Genomic DNA, 18,335 nt, shown 5'->3' with positions numbered 1-18,335 from the left:
GCATGGCTAACGTGGTGAAACCCCATCTCAACTGAAAATACTAAAATTATCTAGGCATGGTGGTGCCTTCCTGTAATCCCAGCTACTCGGGAGGGTGAAGCATGAGAATTGCTTGAACCCAGGAGGCGGAGGTTGTGGTAAGTAGAGATCACGCCACTGTGCTCCAGTCTGCTGGGTGACAGAGCAAGATTCCGTCTCTCCCTGTCTCTCTCTCTCTGTCTGTCGTCTGCCTGCCTGCCTGCCTGCCTGCCTCCCTCCCTCCCCCCCTCCCCCCACTCCCCCGCCACACGTATTGGTGTTAATTATAAAGGGAAAGTTTAAACAGTTCCCAGAGCTTTCGGTGATTTTGTGCCTAGGCAAAGCCCATTATTGTCGAGGACAACTTCCTATCCCTGCCTTGTTTCGGTTGGTGGTGCTGCTCTGACATGCTGGCTGGGTTGGAGGAAGATACGCTGAAGCGATCAAATGTTCTGGTTTAGATCTGATGCCGTGCTCAGCCGTGGGGCAGTGACCCCACTGTCAGCTCCTGGTTTAGGTCTGATGCAGTGCTCAGCCATGGGGCAGTGACCGCACTGTCATCTCCTGGTTTAGATCTGATGCGGTGCTCAGCCGTGGGGCAGTGACCCCACTGTCACCTCCTGGTTTAGGTCTGATGCAGTGCTCAGCCGTGGGGCAGTGACCCCACTGTCACCTCCTGGTTTAGGTCTGATGCAGTGCTCAGCCGTGGGGCAGTGACCCCACTGTCACCTCCTGGTTTAGGTCTGATGCCATGCTCAGCCGTGGGGCAGTGACTCCACTGTCACCTCCTGGTTTAGGTCTGATGCAGTGCTCAGCCATGGGGCAGTGACCCCACTGTCACCTCCTGGTTTAGGTCTGATGCAGTGCTCAGCCGTGGGGCAGTGACCCCACTGTCAGCTCCTGGTTTAGGTCTGATGCCATGCTCAGCCGTGGGGCAGTGACCCCACTGTCACCTCCTGGTTTAGATCTGATGCCGTGCTCAGCCGTGGGGCAGTGACCCCACTGTCACCTCCTGGTTTAGGTCTGATGCAGTGCTCAGCCGTGGGGCAGTGACCCCACTGTCACCTCCTGGTTTAGGTCTGATGCAGTGCTCAGCCGTGGGGCAGTGACCCCACTGTCACCTCCTGGTTTAGGTCTGATGCAGTGCTCAGCCGTGGGGCAGTGACCCCACTGTCACCTCCTGGTTTAGGTCTGATGCCGTGCTCAGCCGTGGGGCAGTGACCCCACTGTCAGCTCCTGGTTTAGGTCTGATGCCATGCTCAGCCGTGGGGCAGTGACTCCACTGTCACCTCCTGGTTTAGGTCTGATGCAGTGCTCAGCCGTGAGGCAGTGACCCCACTGTCACCTCCTGGTTTAGATCTGATGCCGTGCTCAGCCGTGGGGCAGTGACTCCACTGTCACCTCCTAGAGCAGAATCATGAAGCTTAAAGCTGGGAAGGGCCTTTTGAGGTTCCTCAGACCATGTCCATCCATCCATCCGTTCATGCATTCAGCAATTATTTATCAGGAAATTACTAAGTACGAAGTTTTATAAAAAGCACCACGGAGAGTCCCCAAGGCAGCTTACAGTGTAAGTCAGAGAGCCAGCATCAGTTAAATGGGGACTCACTGAAGGGCTTTATGATCATATAGTTGAATGGCCTTTAATGAAGGATTTTAAACACCTTTCTTAAGATTTGTGAATATTAAGAATTTAAGAATTAAAATGGGGAATAGGTAGGTCTAAACCACCGTGCCATCCGGACCACCCTCAACAGAGGAGAATGAGTGATGAAGGAAGGCACTACTGCCTCACCAACGATGAGTTCAAATCCCAGTGCAGTCTTGGCGTTCATTCAGTATAAAACACTAGTAGGGGTAAAGCTAGACAGATCCTAGATAAGAGTCCCAGGCCCACTCTTTTTAGACCTGTGACCCTCTGGTAAGTTACTTCACCTTGCTCAGCTTTGGCTCTCTTACTTCTAAAACAGGGCCTGACACCAGAAACCTCACAGGTCTAGGCAGCTTCGTGGAGTGGTGGGATTGTGTTTTCAGGGTCTTGGTCTGGATTTTAACCCTAGCTCTGCTAACAGGCGAGTGGTGTGTTTTCTGAGAAGTCACTTCCCTTGTGTCTCATTTCGCTCAGTGGTGTAAAAGTAGTAATGACTGTGATTGGCTGAATTGTGCTCCTCCATTTCCAAAGTTTATTGAAGCCCTAATGCCCAGTACCCAGGAATGTGACTATTTTGGGATAGGGTCTTGACAGAGGTGATTAAAGTAAAATGAGGTCATTATGGTGGACCCTAGTCCAATCTGACTGATGTCCCTGTAAGAAGAGGAGATTAGGACACAGATACAGAGGAAAGACCACGTGAAGACACAGGCAGAAGACGGCCACCTGCAGGCCAAGGAGAGGCCTCAGAAGAAACTAACTCTGCCAAAGCTTTGATATCAGACTTCCAGCCTCCAGAAATGTAAGAGAATGAATTTCTGCTGTTTCTGCCCCACAGTCTGGTATTCTGTTGCGGCTGCCCTAGCAACCCAGTATGATGACAATCACCTGAAGAGATGAAATACCACAGGCAGGCTTGTAATGTCTGTGTTCTGGCGAGTGGCACTCAGGAGGGCTCCTGGCTGGGCTGGGCATGAGGGTCTCTGTGTACACACTGGTCACCTCAGCCCCCTTCCAGAGCCCTTTTTCCTTATAGACAGCTCAGTGCCTGGTGCACTGTCATATTCCATAGATTTTCCTTTTTCTCTTCCCTCCTTCACCTCCCTCCCTTTCCTTTTCCCTTCCCTCCCCCTCTTTTCCCTCCCTCCTCCTTCCCTCCTTCCCTCCTTCCCTCCTTCCCTCCAGTCCATGGAGGCCAGACTCAAAGCAGTGCCAAGCTTGGTTGAAAACACTCTTTTCTCCTCTGGGACAGGTGCTTTCTCAGTTCTGAGCCTGACATTCTACACAGTGGCCAAGGGAATTTTCCCTAAGGGTCCTACTGGGTGATATTTGGGACTGGATCCTTCTCAGCAGCTTGGACATCGTCACCTGGTCAAGTGTCCTCCTATGTAAGGCCCTGGCTCAGTCCGTCTTGTGTGTGTACACATATGTCTGTGTGATGATGAGTCTCTGGCTATTCTGCAGACACTTCCAGAGGTAAGCACACTCTGGTTCCCTAGTTTCTGTCTCTCTGGCTTTCTCAGATGTGCTTGATATCGTTGATTTTTATGGGGGTTCTCGCCCCCAGCGCCCTCACAGTGCTACTAAAATCATAACAGTGACATCAGCCACTTGGGTGTGTGGGTCGACTGTGGGAGGCAGCTCCATCTGGAAACTAAAAAGAGACACAAAATCCTCTTCTTTTGCTTCCCCCGGACTTATCTGTATCTTTGCAGGTAGACAGGGCCAAGTGGAGAACTTACAAATTGACACTTTTCTAAAGCAGCTTGATATTTTAGAAAGTTCCCTGGATTCCAAAGAACCGAGAGCAGGAGTAAGATTGGCTGCAAAGCAAGAGCAGTTAGAGAAAGGGGGGAGCATGATGCGTGTGTGCTTGGAAGACGTTGGTTGTGCATCACAAATGTAGCCATAGATCCCGGCTGTGGGATTACAGGAACCTAATAAGCACTTCCAGCTGTTAACACCTTGTGACTTTCTAAGTTTCAGTATAAGAGGATCCCTGGCAAGCCAACGTTGATTTTATAAATATTGTTATATGGAGGTTCAATACTTTCCCTACTCACCTGGATAGTCCCTGTATTTTACCGATGGACTCACAGTAAGATGATGGAGCTGCTTGTGCCAGGGGGCAGGTGTGGCCCCGGGAGCTCTCCCTTTCTTGCCTGGCAGATCCAGCTAGTGTCAGGGCAGTGAGGGAGGGAAGCCAGCCTGCTTTTCCCCATTCCCTCCCACCTCTTTAGTAGCCATGACATTATTCAGCTAGAATTGGTCTTGTGTGCCAGTTCGGGATCTGCTGAAGGTGACAGAATTCTTACTCGATAATGGGGTAATGGTTTCTTTTTCAGGCTGCTTTCATTCTGCAGTGGTTTCAGGATGTGAGATGCTCTGGATCAGGAAGAATCTGAGATTGTACCTGCCTTAGGACAGAAAAGGGCCAATTCATGGGGATTTATGTCTCTGTCTTTTGATGAAAAGAATGTCTAAGAAGGTAGGTTAGCTATGTAAATGATCTGGGCCTAGATGTCCTCTGTCTGGATTTGCTGAATCATTTCCTTTCTTTAAAGCGATTCAGTTTATTTTTTACTAGAACTTCTTCCATCCTCTTCCAGGGGAAGAGTCTGAAATTACATCGTTATTTGTTTAATAATTGTATTAGTTGCCCTGTGACCAGGACTGACTTACCCCAGGTCAGACATTGAGTTATGGGCAGAGTAGGGACTTGAACCTGTGGCTTCTTTCCTAGCCTTGAAGCTCACCCACCTTGTACCAGGATACTCTTGCTGCTTTCTGGGAGCTCCCACCTTCCTGTTTCCTCCTCTGCAGTGCAGTTGCTGCCCTGAGAGTGAGCTTTCCCTCTGTTCTCAGGCCCTCATGAGGTCCCTCTTGGCCATTGGAGGCGGTACCCTGGAGGCCCGTGTGGGGGTATGGGTTGAGCCGTGAGATCCATGTTTGCTGTAATGGGAAGCAGTCCCCAGAAGAGAACGACATGCATTTGTATGCAGCCAGTCTGATGGGGTTGAAATAAATAAACTCAGTGCTGATCAAATGACACACAGCCAGCACATCGCAGGGAAGACAAACCAACATGGAATGAAGATTTTTCTCTCTGTCATCTTTAGAAATCTTCTTTCTTGTCGCCCACCTGGGGCAGTTAACTATTAGGAGCCAGCCCTGTGTTCAAATCCATTTACTGATGAATGTGTTTTGCATTTGTAATCTGTGAAATTCTTGGGGGATGTCTCTTTTCTGAGCTCCAGTTCTTTCATCTGTAAACTGGACGTGTTAATGCTAACTCACGTTAAAATAATGTAAGTGCCTTGTGCAATGCCTACACATATTAAGCATTCAGTAGTAGGTAGGTGCTATTATCATCATCGGCAACGTTATCATGTTTATTGCCTTACTGACTTGGATGAACGCGGTAGTGTATATAATAAAGTAGCCAGTCTAGAGCCTGGCCTATGGTTATCTGTAATAAATGAAAGCTGTTGAAGTAGTGTGGGGTAACTGAAAGACCTGAATACTTCAGCGGACACAATGGAGTTGGAAGATTCCAGGGACTTAGATTCTTCTCCCAGCTCCGTCTCAAAATAACTGCATTGCCTTGAGCAAGTCACTTTGCTTTCCATGACTTCCCTTTCCTCATCAATCAAATGGGGCTAAGCATTGTGTGATACTGGAAAAGAATAACTGAAGTGCTTAGCTCCATGCTGGAACGAAGTAGGGGTTTCAGCAGTGCTGTCTGGTCTGTGTTGCTGGTGGCATCAACGGCGTTCTTCCTGGAGGGACCCAGGTCATCACAAAAATCATAAATTGTGCGTATCCTTTAACTCCATGATAGACCCTTCGACTCAGTGCTTTTATTTTCAGGGAAGTACTGTCCCCACATACAGATTCTAAAAGAAAAGGTGGAAGGGGGTGGAATAGATCCATCAAGAATCTGTTCATGACAGCACTGCTGAAAACAGCTTGAAATTGAGGCTTCAGCAGTGCCCAGCATTGCCAGTGTGTGTCGTGTTGTGTGCATTTCCACCACAGAGTCCCCTGTAGCTTGGGACCGGTCAATTGCACGGGAAGTATAACTTTCTAATTTGTGGGGTGCTCCATGATGGCAAGCGTTGGTGATGGCCACACCCTACTGTTTTGATAGAGGGACAGTGACTTGGCCAAGGTTGCATAGCTGTGAAGTATCTCAGTGAGGATTTGTGCCTTGGTTCCTCCTCGGTGTGGGTCCCTTGCTTTGGCAACAGCCAGAGCACTGCTTTAGAGCCTCTGCGTGTCTGGCCGTGGCCTCAGGGGTCTAGCGGCAGTGCTAGAGCAGACCCTGCTTGTCAGATCCGGGGCTGCTTATAGGCCACCTAAGTGATTCCTTTGGCAGCAAGCAACATTCGGCCAAGGACACAGCTGGCAGGGGCCCTGACGAGGGGTGTGTGAGTACGTGAGGGTTAGTATACCAAGAGTGAGTGGGAAGAACAAGGAGGCCGGCTGGAATTCTGCCCTTCAAGGCTTTTCTGTGTGTAGACAGAGACTGGGCAGAGGTATGTAGAGAACTATGTGTAGGTGGATTATTATCTTGGCCAGACTTCACTGATGGATGCTGTGCCTTGCAACAGTAGTGCTCAGGGAATCAGGCTCAGTTGCAGAGGATCCTGGCAGCTGAGGGTACTGCCCAGAGGATCGTGGAGAGCTTGTTGATGGAATGTTCACAAAGCTTCTGTCCTAAGAGAGCACTTGGTAAGCATGGGTTGCCTGTCTGTACCTAGAGTTGGGGCAGGTGGGACATTTGAACGAGGCCTTTTTAGGCATAGATCAATGGTCAGGCCAGGATTTGGGGGAGAAATCCCCAATTTCTAATAAGTCCCACTGTCTGCACACCTGTGCTTATACTGGATCACAGCCCTGCAGATACAAGTGTGCATCTTCAAGAACATTAGAGTGCATTTTGTAGGAATGAAATAGAATTACATATTACATTAGGTGATTCCTTTGGTTTATACAGCCATTGCAGTCTATAATAAAAGAAATGAGTCAGTAAAATAGAGAATTAGACATAGGGTCATTCCTAAGATTTAAGATCTAGAAATCTGACAATTCAGTGCTTTAGTATCCCTCTGCTAATACGCTTTAGTGAAAGCTCCTCATTGAGGATAAAACTTAAACTCAGCCTGGCACACAGATCCTTCCATGACTTGGCCTGAGCCTGCCTCCTCCGCTTCATTTTTCTTGTGTTCTTCTTTAACATTCTGGAAGGCACACCTTAACACTTGGATGTTAGTTTCCTGTTGCTGCTGTATGAAATCACCACAAACTTAGTGGTATTAAAATAATACAGATTTAGTCTTATAGTTCTGGAGGTTAGAAGTCCACAGTCAGTCTCACTGGACTAAAGTCAGGGTGTCCACAGGGCTGTTTTCCTTCTGGAAGCTCTGAGGGAGAATCCCATCCCCTTGCCACCTGCATCCCTTGGCTTGTGGCCTTATCCTCCATCTGCAAAATGAAGCATACCACTTTCTGCCTCCATTATCACACAAGCATTCCCACTGACGCCGACTCTTCCTGCGTCTCTCTTATGAGGACCTTCGTGATTATATCAGGCCCAGCAGGATAATCTGGGATCATCTTCCACCTCGAGATCTTTCATCGTACCTACGAAGTCCTTTTTTGTTTGGTAATGTGATACTCACAAATTTCAGGAATTACCAGGTAGTCATCTTTAGGGGGCATTATTGTTTAGCTTATCATGAGATAGCTCTTTTTTCTTTATTTTTTTTTGTCCACTTTAAGTTCTGGGATACATGTGCCACAGTGGCTTGCTGCACCTATCAACCCGTCATCTAGGTTTTAAGACCTGCATGCGTTAGGTATTTGTACTAATGTTCTCCCTCTGCTTTCCCTCCACCCTCTGACAGGCCCTGGTATGTGATGTTCACCTCCTTGTGTCCATGTGTTCTCATTGTTCAGCTCCCACTTAGGGGTGAGCACATGTGTTTGGTTTTCTGTTCCTGTGTTAGTTTGCTGAGGATGACGGTTTTGAACTTCATCCAAGTCCCTGCAAAGGACATAAACTCATGCTCTCTAGTCTTTGTACCTGGTGTTCTCACTTCCTGGAACACCTTTTCTAGCCTTCTTTGCCTAGGTAACTCCTATTTACCCTTTAGAACCCAGGCCCTCAGGGTCTTTTGCTCTATAAGAAGACATCTTTGTGCCTAATCTTTCTCCTCCCCTGTTGTTCTGGTAATCTGCCCCTCTTCCTTGCTTATCTAATATCTTGAGCCTATACGTCTAGTAACATTTATCTCGTACTGTATTGTAGTTATAGGTCTATATGTCTGCCTCTGTAGTCGTTGGTGACAGGAGCTGCTGTAATCATCTTTTTTGTCCCTACCACTCAGACCTGTGGCTGCACGTGGTAGGCATTAATTTGATGGATGCCCAGGAAGACGGGGACCACAGCAGGAACTACATCTCACACCATGGAGGCATCCCAAGGAGAAGCCCTTTGTCCTGATTTGCATGTAACCTTCCTTGTTGGCCTAGAATTACATTTCCTACTGGAAACTGCAGTCCTTTGGGCTTCAGCTTGTCAAGATCCTGTGTTTTTCTGTTTCTTTGGCTGTCTAATTCCCTCTTTGTTGGTCTGCCGTAGCTTAGCCTAAGTAAAAATGAAGAGACAATTTCCTATTAACATTTATATTGCTTTTCTTTTCTATTTCTTGGCGAGGCCCCGAAGACTGGGATGGCTGCAGAAAATGTTCTTCCATCTAAATAATGTTCCTGTTGAGGGGTAGATTCTGGCTTTTTGCTGGGCCTTGGTGAATGGTGGGTATGGTGGACACATGAGCCTCAGGAAAAAATTAAGGCACAGAGTTCAGTCCAGAAACTGCAGGTGATATTCAGCAAATGCGTATTGAGTGCCTATGTGTGTCTGCACCCATGCTGCATCTTGGTGCATACACTTCGTATCTAGCACATCTCCTTGACTCCTTGCAACAACCCTGCGAAATGCAGCCACCATTATTGGAGGAGGTGGCAGTGGAGCTGGCTCTGGCAGATGAGAAGGACTTGGACAGGTTTTTGATGACAGAGGAGAGAAACACTCACACTAATGAACTAGCAAAATCACAAGACACAAGTAGATTCAGACACTCATGAGCACAAGAAGCCGACACTCACGTATCCCCTGAGAATCTGATTCCTTCGTTGCGCCCTCCCCCTTTTGAGTGGTCACCATGGATTCCACTTGCCGCAAGGACTGCCACATTGCCATCCTCTATCCGTTGTCCCTTTTCTGCTTAGGAACAGACCTCTGCTTACATTCAGGAGAGCAAAGTAGCCAGAGAAGTGATTGTATCTCCCTGCCCCTGTGGCGGTTGGGCATGGCCATGAAACTTCAGGGAGGCCACTTTAAAGCACTTTTGCTTTTGAGATGTGTCCCTGTTGTTGGCCTTTATTTCCACTACTTTTGGCTGCTGGCCTGCATCAAGGATGTTGATGCTGTAGAACCATATTGGACACGGAGGGGCCTCAACCTGGAGGTGAGGATGGCAAAGCAGAATGATGGGATCCTGGGAAGCCAATGACACCATTAAACCACATTCCAGCCTACACTGCCAACTTCCTGACTTTCCGGATGTGAGCAAGACATGAAAGTCCTTCTGGTTTAAACCACTGTTATCCAGACCTTACTGCCATGTGCTGCCGAGACTGATTGCTACTGCACTATTCTGTTTCCAACGACCTCCTTTTTATCTGCAGAACTCCACGTTCCTCCTTTGCTTTATAGAAAATGTTTGCCCCCAATTCTCATTTTTCTTTCCGTGTATTGTCCTTCTTCAGAAAACACCATCATGGACCCATCCAACTATTTATCCTGACTGCAACATAAAGGCATCATTTCCAAGCATCTTCATGCACACTCCCTGTAGTACCTGCATTACCCTTCAGGCCCTCAACCAATGCCAGTGTGATCCAGGTACAAACAGCATTAGCATCGCCTGGGAGCTGCCCCGAAAGACGCAGGCCCATCCCAAGATTATGAATCAGAGCCTGGAGTTTAGCAAGATCCCAGAGAATCTGTGTTCCTCTTTCAGGGAGAGAAGCACTACTATCAGCATCTTTGTCCTTACTTCCAGCTGCTCACAGACCATGGATGTGAAAAACCACTTTCGGGCTACACCCTCCAGTCCCTCCAGGTCTCTCATTCCTTGTCAACCTTTCCTACAACCTTAAAAGGTACCTAAACTACTGGAGATTGCTACCCATTCTTCCCTAATAAAATACTTCCACACTTCCCTGCTTTTGTTTCTATTTTTCCTTCTACTTGGAATGCCCTTCAAGACCTCTGCTTACTTGTGGGTTTCCTACTCACTCTTCAAGACCAGCTCAGACACCGCCTCTAGAGCACCAGCATTTGGAGGAGAGGGGCGCTGCCTGTTCATCAATAAGGGAGCACCACAGTGGGCTCTGAACAGCTTCTTCATCTATAAAATTCAGAGATGAAGTTCACCGAGACTCTTGAATCAGAATTAGTCCTCTATTCCCTGAACAGAGCATGGTTCTGGCACCCCTGCCAGCCCTCATGTCTTCTCATTTAGCATTTTCTGTAGTCATTTACACAATACCACTTTGGATTGTGAAGCAACATTTAGCCTTCTACATAGTGCCTGGTGCACAGTGAATCCTCGGGACATTTTAAACTTCAGTGAATGGTGACACTTGAGTGGTCAAGTTGATGGTAGAAGGTACTGGGCGTTTTCCCTAGAGCAGTGATTCTCAAGCTCTGGCATGCATCAGAATGACCTAGAAGACTTGTTGGAACACCCTTCTTCTCCCCCAGTGTCTGAGTTAACAGGTCTTGGGAGGTCTCAGAATGTGCGTTTCTCACTAGCGTCTATGTGATGGTTATACTGCTGGTCCCAGGACAACCCTTTGAGAACCGCTGTCCTTAACGAGTACATAGATTTGTTGCCTTCCCTGGAGGCAGCAAATCTCATGCCCCTGGGACAGAAGGCAACAAATCTATGTACTCGTTAAGGACAGTGGTTACATCGGAACCTGCAATGTAAGTCAGTCCTGCAAATAGACCTGGGAATTAAATACGGGGAAATGAGGTCAATGGATGAAGCAGTAGAGAAGTGTCTGTGGTTAGGAGTGCTTCAGAGTCTTGCTTTCAATTTTTTTTTCAAACAAATTCACGTAACCTTAGATGCTGCTTAAGACACACCATCTTATGTAAAGCCAGAAATTTAATGTTTTAATTAAATCATGGCAAAATTTTTTTTTGGCCTTTTGAAACTTTGTTTTATATGTATTGAAAGAACTATTTTAGGCCGGGCGCGGTGGCTCAAGGATGTAATCCCAGCACATTGGGAGGCCAAGGCTGGCAGATCACGAGATCAGGAGATCGAGACCAGCCTGACCAACATGGTGAAACTACGTCTCTACTAAAAATACAAGAATTAGCTGGGTGTGGTGGCTCATGCCTGTAATCCCAGCTACTCAGGAGGCTGAGGCAGGAAAATCGCTTGAATCAGGGAGTTGGAGGCTGCAGTAGGCCGAGATTGCGGCACTGCACTCCAGCCTGAAGACTGAGTGAGACTCCTGTCTCAAAAAAAACCAAAAAACAAAAAACAACTATTTTAGACTTGGGTTTTTGTCATATTTTACTGCTATACCTACATGTAAAGGAAAGTATAGGCAAATATATTGGTTCAGATATTGCAAAAGCTTCCTCACTTGGAGTCTCACTCTTCAGAATCCATTTTTCAACTCAGTGTCATCTCCTGCATGTGTCTACATCGTACAGTCCTCTGCGTCATCCTGAGCATGCAGCGTTTCTTAAGAGAATCCCGTGAAGACGATGCTTTTCCAACTTTGCAGCTCTGTGGAGCTGGCCGCCTCCTGGCTCTGCTTCTGGGCATGTTGCTAAACACATCTGGTTCTCCATTTCTTCCTGCCTCTTCCCACAGCCATTTGGTTCACAGTCATTAGAGGAGTGACTCCCTTCATTGTCTCTGGGATTTTCACTAAAGCCTCTGACACCCATTCTGCCAAGAGGTGAATGAACTAGCAGGAACAGCTGTGTTATCACTGCTCTGTGGTTTCTAGTTATTGCTTGAACTTTCTCAACTTCAGAGATGTTAGAATGTGAAAAACAGTTTTTCCTAGAATCCATAAACTATTTAAACTGCCCACCATACACAGAGCACATGCTTTCACCATCATGGGTTTTCATATAAACAGTCTCAGTTCCTATTTACAGCAGTTGTTCAAGGTCAGCTTTAGGGGATCAGCCTACAGAGGAGGATCCCGAGTCTCTGTCAAACTTGCAGGCAGGCATTCATTCACTCCTGAAAGATTTATGGGGTACCTACAATGTGCCGATCACCAGGGGATAATCAGTGAAGAAACAGGTATGTAAGATTGAGTTATTTAAGTGTTATGGGGAGAAAAGTAAGTCAGGGTAGCAGCAGAGGGTGTTAGGGGAAGCTTTTTTAGTAGACATTAGAGTGAAGTCAGGGTGCACAGCATGCATATATCAAGAGGATATAGATTTGATCCAGCAGATATTGCCAGTGTGAAGGTCCTGTGGCAGGAGTATGTTGGTCTTGTTGGCCATCAGCAAGGAAGCCAGTTGGGCTGGATGAGTGGAAGCTCGGTAAAGGTTCAGTAAATGTCCCTACGTGGCATGTAGCTGAGCTGAAATGTTCTTCCAGATCTTTGAGTTCCAAGCTAAGCCTTCTGTGTTGGCTGGGCACAGTGGCTCACATTTGCAATCCCATCACTTCAGCAGGCCAAGGTGGGCGGATCTCTTGAGGCAGGGAGTTTAAGACCAGCCTGGCCAACATGGTGAAACCCCATCTCTACAAACATACAAAAATGAGCTGAACGTGATGGTGCGTTCCTGTACTCTCAGTTACCCAGGACGCTGAGCCAAGAGAATCACTTGAACCTGGGAGACAGAGGTTGCAGTGAGCAGAGATCGTGCCACTGTACTCCAGCCTGGGCGACAGAGTGAGTGAGACTCCATCTTAAAAAAATAAATAGATAAAGGTTTGTCCACACATAATGAAGTGTGAGAAGCGATTGCAGATTACGTCCTTCTCTGTCTACTGGGGTGAGTTTAATCTTTTAAGAAACAAATGTCTTGATTAATTCGTCCTCAGTAGCAAGGCACGGCAGAAAAGTATGTTCATTGCTGTCACCATTGTGTTGCCTAAGAAACACCCACAGTGTCTGATTCCTGAGCAGCGGTTTAACTCGCCCAGGCAAAGATAACCACACATGTAGGGTGAAAAGGATATGACGGAGAAATATAAACATTTCATTCCTGGCGTGTGCTCTCAAAATAGAATATGGGGCTTTCAACTGTTTCTTCTTTGAAGAACATTGTTGAGGGAAAGACTCAGTGGTGTACTGCAGAAGAAAGAGTGGAGATTGAGTTTTGATCCCAGGTCTGCCAGCAATTAGCTGTGGGACTGTATAACCTTTAGAGTTCAGTTACAGACGAGAGGATGCATGAGCTTGAACAGGAAAAGATGTATCACCATTCTTAAGTGCCTTACAGAATTCTGAGAAGGGCTAGAGGCACAGACGAGAAGCACATAGAACCAGACCACCAAGGAGACTGTGGTTAAGAAACCACGGGGCGACTGCTCCCTTAAGGACCCTGTTTGCATCTGCTGAGATCTGTGTAAGCAGCATGAGAACCATACTTCTTTATACTTCAGAAGTTTGGGACCGGACTGAGAGCTGTAATGACTCCTGCCTCAAAAAGGAAATAACATCCCTTGCTAATTCTTGCCAGAAAACAACAGAAGCAGGCCCAAGAGCATCCTCTGCCTCCTGATGTTTGTTTTTGCCTCTCTCATCTCATGCAGGTATGTCTGCTTGGTGGAAACGGAGTTTCACAGCAGAGTCCAAGATGTAAAGGAGTTTGGATGGAAAATGTCTAATGTGGCTTTCCATGTATGTAAGGGAAATATTTAAGGCAATCCTATTGTAAATGGGAAGAGGATAAAGGGCTACAATGGGAGTTAAGTGCTGCAGTTCACTACAACTGGTAAAATGTCAGCCCCGGTCGACTTTGATAAATTATGCATATGTAATGTAATACCTAGAGCAACCGTTCAAACAGCTATACAAAGAGATGCATTAAAAAGCACCATAGGTAAATTAAAAGCGAATTCTAAAAAATGTTCAAGTAACTCACAGGAAGCAGGAAAAACCACAATGAGATGCTTTTTCAAACCCACAGCATGGCTAAAATTAAAACTAACAACATCAGATGTTGAAGGATGTGCTGCAACTGTAACTCTCATACGTTATTGATGTGAATGTAACTGGTTCATCCCCTTTAAAGAAAGGTCTGGTGATTTCTTATAAAACTGAATAGATAAAGTCTGTAATCTCAGCACTTTGGGAGGCTGAGGTGGGCAGATTGCTTGAGGTCCGGAGTTTGAGACTAGCTGGGCCAACATGGTGACACCTTGTCTCTACTAAAAATACAAAAAAATTAGGCCAGGCGCAGTGGCTAACGCCTATAATCCCAGCACTTTGAGTGGCCGAGGCAGGTGGATCACGAGGTCAAGAGATCAAGACCATACTGGTCAACATGGTGAAACCCCGTCTCTACTAAAAATACAAAAAAATTAGCTGGGTGTGGTAGCACATGCCTGTAGTCCCAGCTACTTGGGAGGCTGAGGCAGGAGAATTGCTTGAACCCAGGAGGCGGAGGTTGCGGTGAGCCAAGATTTCGCCATGACACTCCAGCCTGGGCAACAAGAGTGAAACTCTGTCTCAAAAAAAAAAAAAAGATAAGCCCAAAGTCTCATTCTCTACTCTCCTCATTCTTGCTCATGACTCCCAAAGTCAGTGCTGGCCATGCAAATGTGAACACTAGTCATCTCTTTGATAAGGATCAATGCAAACTTGTATAGTTGGAAGAGACTAGGGGACCACTTGATACTATTTTTTTCATTCTCCCCTCTCCCACCCTTCTTCCTCCTTTCTCTGTCTCCCCCTCCGTGTGTGTGTGTGTGTGTGTGTGTGTGTGTGTGTGTGTGTGTGAATTTATCTAAATCAGTTTGGTCATGGACAACTCTTAGTTGAATTTGTAGGTAATAGTAGTGGCTGAAAAGTTTAAGGTGGAAGAACCTCAAACTAGAACTTCACGCACATGTTGTGATGAAAAGAAATTACTGCACCAGATTCTGCCACACAGAGAGACATTTATTGATCAAACATTCATTAGTAGGCACAAAATGATTCAACCAGCCTTAAAGATATGTTTCTGCCTCTGTCCTTTCAGATGCTCTGACTTCTCTCTTACAGAAAGGTTCACGAGAGGCAGGTGTGACTCTGTGACAGGGACCATTGCTGTCTTCCTTATAGTTGGCATTAGGCAAACAGAATTCCTCCTGAGCAGCAGGTGGAAACAGGATAGCTGTGGATCACCCCTTAGCCTCAGTAAGAATGCTGATGTCAACCTCTTACATTTTCGTTCTGTGTTACGAAAAGGTGGGGAGTGTCTCTAATATACTGTAGCCACTCCACGTTTTTGGTAGCACTTTATCTTACCCATGAGAGCTCTTTTCCAATATCTGACATGTCATTTGACAAGCTGCTAATGTCACCAGGAAGAACTGATTCCAGAACTCTCTAGATGAAGACAGTGGTAACAGAGCAGGCCACCTCAGGACTGTATCTGGCTTCAAATACTGTGAGCAGATACTGCTGCTTCCTCCAGTGCGGGCCCCTGAGTAAAATGATCACTGAGTACACCTGGGTTGCAGTGCAACCTAAGACTTATATAAAGTCTACCATGACACATAGGCACACCCTACACCATGCTTCTCGGTTCAGGTTTTCATAGTAGAATGGCTCTTGTTTATTTTAATTTGGTAAAATATACATAACATAAAATGTTGCATTCTAACTTTTTTGTTTGTTTTTTTGAGACGAAGTCTTGCTCTGTCACCCAGGCTGGAGTGCAGTGACATAATCTCATTTCACGGCCCCCTGCCTTCCAAGTTCAAGTGATTCTTCTGCCTCAGCCTCCCAGGCAGCTGGGACTACAGGCACATGACACCATGCCCAGCTAATTTTTTTTTTTTTTTTTTTTTAGTAAAGATGGAGTTTCGCCATATTCGCCAGGCTGGTCTTGAACTCCTGACCTTGTGATCCTCCCTCCTCAGCCTCCCAAAGTGCTGGGGTTACAGGTGTGAGCCACTGCACCCAGCTTAGTCTAACCATTTTTAAGTGGACACTTCGATGACATTAAGCACAGTCACAGTGTTGTGCATCTGTTCTCAACACCCATCTCCCATATGGTTTCATCACCTCAAACAGAAGCTCTGTACCCATGAAAAAATAATTTCCCATTACCCACCTCTGTCCCCCACCTTCAGCCCTGGTGACCCGTATTCTACTTTCTGTTTCTGTGAGTTTGACTACTCTATCTAGATCCTTCTTACGTATGGAATCATACATTTGCCCTTTTGTGTCTGGCTTATTTCACTTTGTGTTTTCAAGGTTCAGGTATGTTGTAGCATGTGTTAGAATTTCCTTTAAGACTGAGTAGTATTCCATTGTATATGTATCACAGTGTGTTTACCCATTCGTCTGTAGACGGACATTTGTGTTTTTTTCCCCACCTTGGCTATTGTAAATAATGCTGCTGCCTCTTGGTTTTAAAATCAATTACCTGGCCGGGTGCAGTGCCTCACACCTGTAATCCTAACACTTCGGGAGGCCGAGGCGGGCGTATTGGCTGAGCTGAGGAATTTGAGACCAGCCTGGGCAACATGGTGAAAACCCTGTCTCTACTAAAAATACAAAAATGAGCTGAGTGTAGTGGTGGACACCTGTAATCCCAGCTACTCAGGAGGCTGAGGCATGAGAATCACTTGAATCCAGGAGGCAGAGGTTGCAGTTAGCTGAGATCATGCCATTGCACTCCAGCCTGAACAACAGAGCAAGACTCTTGACTCAAAAAATTAGCCCTTTCCCTTTTCCTCCCTTTTTCTTCTTCTCTTTCCCTTTCTTTATTTTATATGTGTGTGTGTGTGTGTGTGTGTGTATGTGTGTGTGCATATATATGTGTATGTGTGTATATATATATGTGTGTGTGTGTATATATATTTTGAGATGGAGTTTCACTCTTGTTGTCCAGGCTCGAGTGCAATGGCACAACCTCAGCTCACTGCAACCTCCGCCTCCTGAATTCAAGCGATTCTCCTGCCTCAGCCTTTCAAGTAGCTGGGATTACAGGCGTGCACCATCATGCCCAGCTAATTTTTTGTATTTTTAGTAGAGACGGGATTTCACCATATTGGCCAGGCTGATCTCCAACTCCTGACCTCAAGTGATCCACCCACCTTAGCCTCCCAAATTGCTGGGATTACAGGTGTGACACTGCACCCAAAATTTTTTTTTCATTTCAGTAGCTTTATGGTACAGGTGATTTTTGGTGGCAAAAATGAATTGTGTAGTGATTAAGTCTAAGATTTTAGTGGACCTGTCACCCAAGTAGTGTACATTGTACCCAGCAGGTAGTTTTTGGCTCTCACTCCCTCCCTGCCTTCCCACTTCTGAGCCTCCAGTCTTTATACCTCTCTTTCTGCCTTTGCAAACGATAGTTTAGCTCTCACTTGTAAGTGAAAACATGTACTGTTTGGTTTTCTGTTCTTGCGTTCATTTGCTTAGGATAATGGCCTCCAGCTCCATCCAGGTTGCTGCAGAGGAGGAGATTTGATTCATTTTATGGCTGCATAGTATTCCATGGTATATATGTACCACATTTTCTTTATCCATTCCACTGTTGATGGGCATTTAGGTTGGTTCCGTGTCTTTGCTATTGTGAATAGTGCTGCAGTGAACATATGTGTGCATGTGTCTTTATAGTAGAATGATTTATATTCTTTCGAGTATATACTCAGGAATGGGATTGCAGAGTTGAATGGTAGTTTTGCCGTTTTTTTTAAATAACTAAACTTGATAAAAGCACATTTGTCATATTTTTGGAGTGATGTTTACATACAGAGAATTTATACTTACATTGTAAAAATTGATACTATACTTTTAACAAAATGATGTGTTTGATAAATATTGACTTACAGTCCTGATACATTGGTAGAATGTCAGAATATACACATTTTGAAAACCTTAAATATCAGCCAGAGGGTAATGAGGGTCTAAAATGTTGCTGTTGGCCAGATCCGGTGTCACACCTGTAATCCCAGCAGTTTGGGAGGCCAAGGCGGGTGGATCACCTCAGGTCAGGAGTTCATGACCAGCCCAGCCAACATGGTGAAACCCCAAACTACAAAAATTAGCTGGGCATGGTGGTGGGCGCCTGTAGTCCCGTCTACTTGGGAGGCTGAGGCAGGAAAAACACTTGAACCCAGGAGGTGGAGGTTGCAGTGAGCCGAGATGGTGCCATTGCTCTTTAGCCTGGGAGACAGAGCGAGATTTAATCTCAAAAAAAAAAAAAATGTTGCTGTTATTGGGGAAAGCCGTATTACTGCATGCACAGCCACTGTTGGCTGATGGCTGCATGAATAGTTTTGTGATCAGGAAGAAGTGTTTTAAGCATTTTGTGTCCTAACAAGAGAAGTTATTTACGTTTAAGTATCTGATGGTGTTTTCTGTTTTGGACATTGATTTG

General features: G+C 46.1%; 1 protein-coding gene and 1 non-coding gene across 5 annotated transcripts in view; both read left to right on the top strand.

The window, feature by feature from the left end:
• The window catches only part of LARGE1 (LARGE xylosyl- and glucuronyltransferase 1), a 626,458-nt gene that overhangs the window by 206,093 nt on the left and 402,030 nt on the right, over positions 1-18,335 (top strand). The window lies entirely within an intron of this gene.
• On the top strand, positions 5,925-6,059 carry LOC135271327 (small nucleolar RNA SNORA76). The gene has a single exon (XR_010339433.1). It is a non-coding gene; the product is annotated as a small nucleolar RNA SNORA76 (small nucleolar RNA).

This window comes from Aotus nancymaae, unplaced genomic scaffold, assembly GCF_030222135.1.
Source record: "Aotus nancymaae isolate 86718 unplaced genomic scaffold, 86718_ANA_hifiasm-v0.15.2.pri h1tg000076l, whole genome shotgun sequence".
Lineage (NCBI taxonomy): Eukaryota > Metazoa > Chordata > Mammalia > Primates > Aotidae > Aotus > Aotus nancymaae.
Note: the sequence above shows the minus strand (reverse complement) of the source record. Positions and strands in the feature narration are given on the sequence as shown.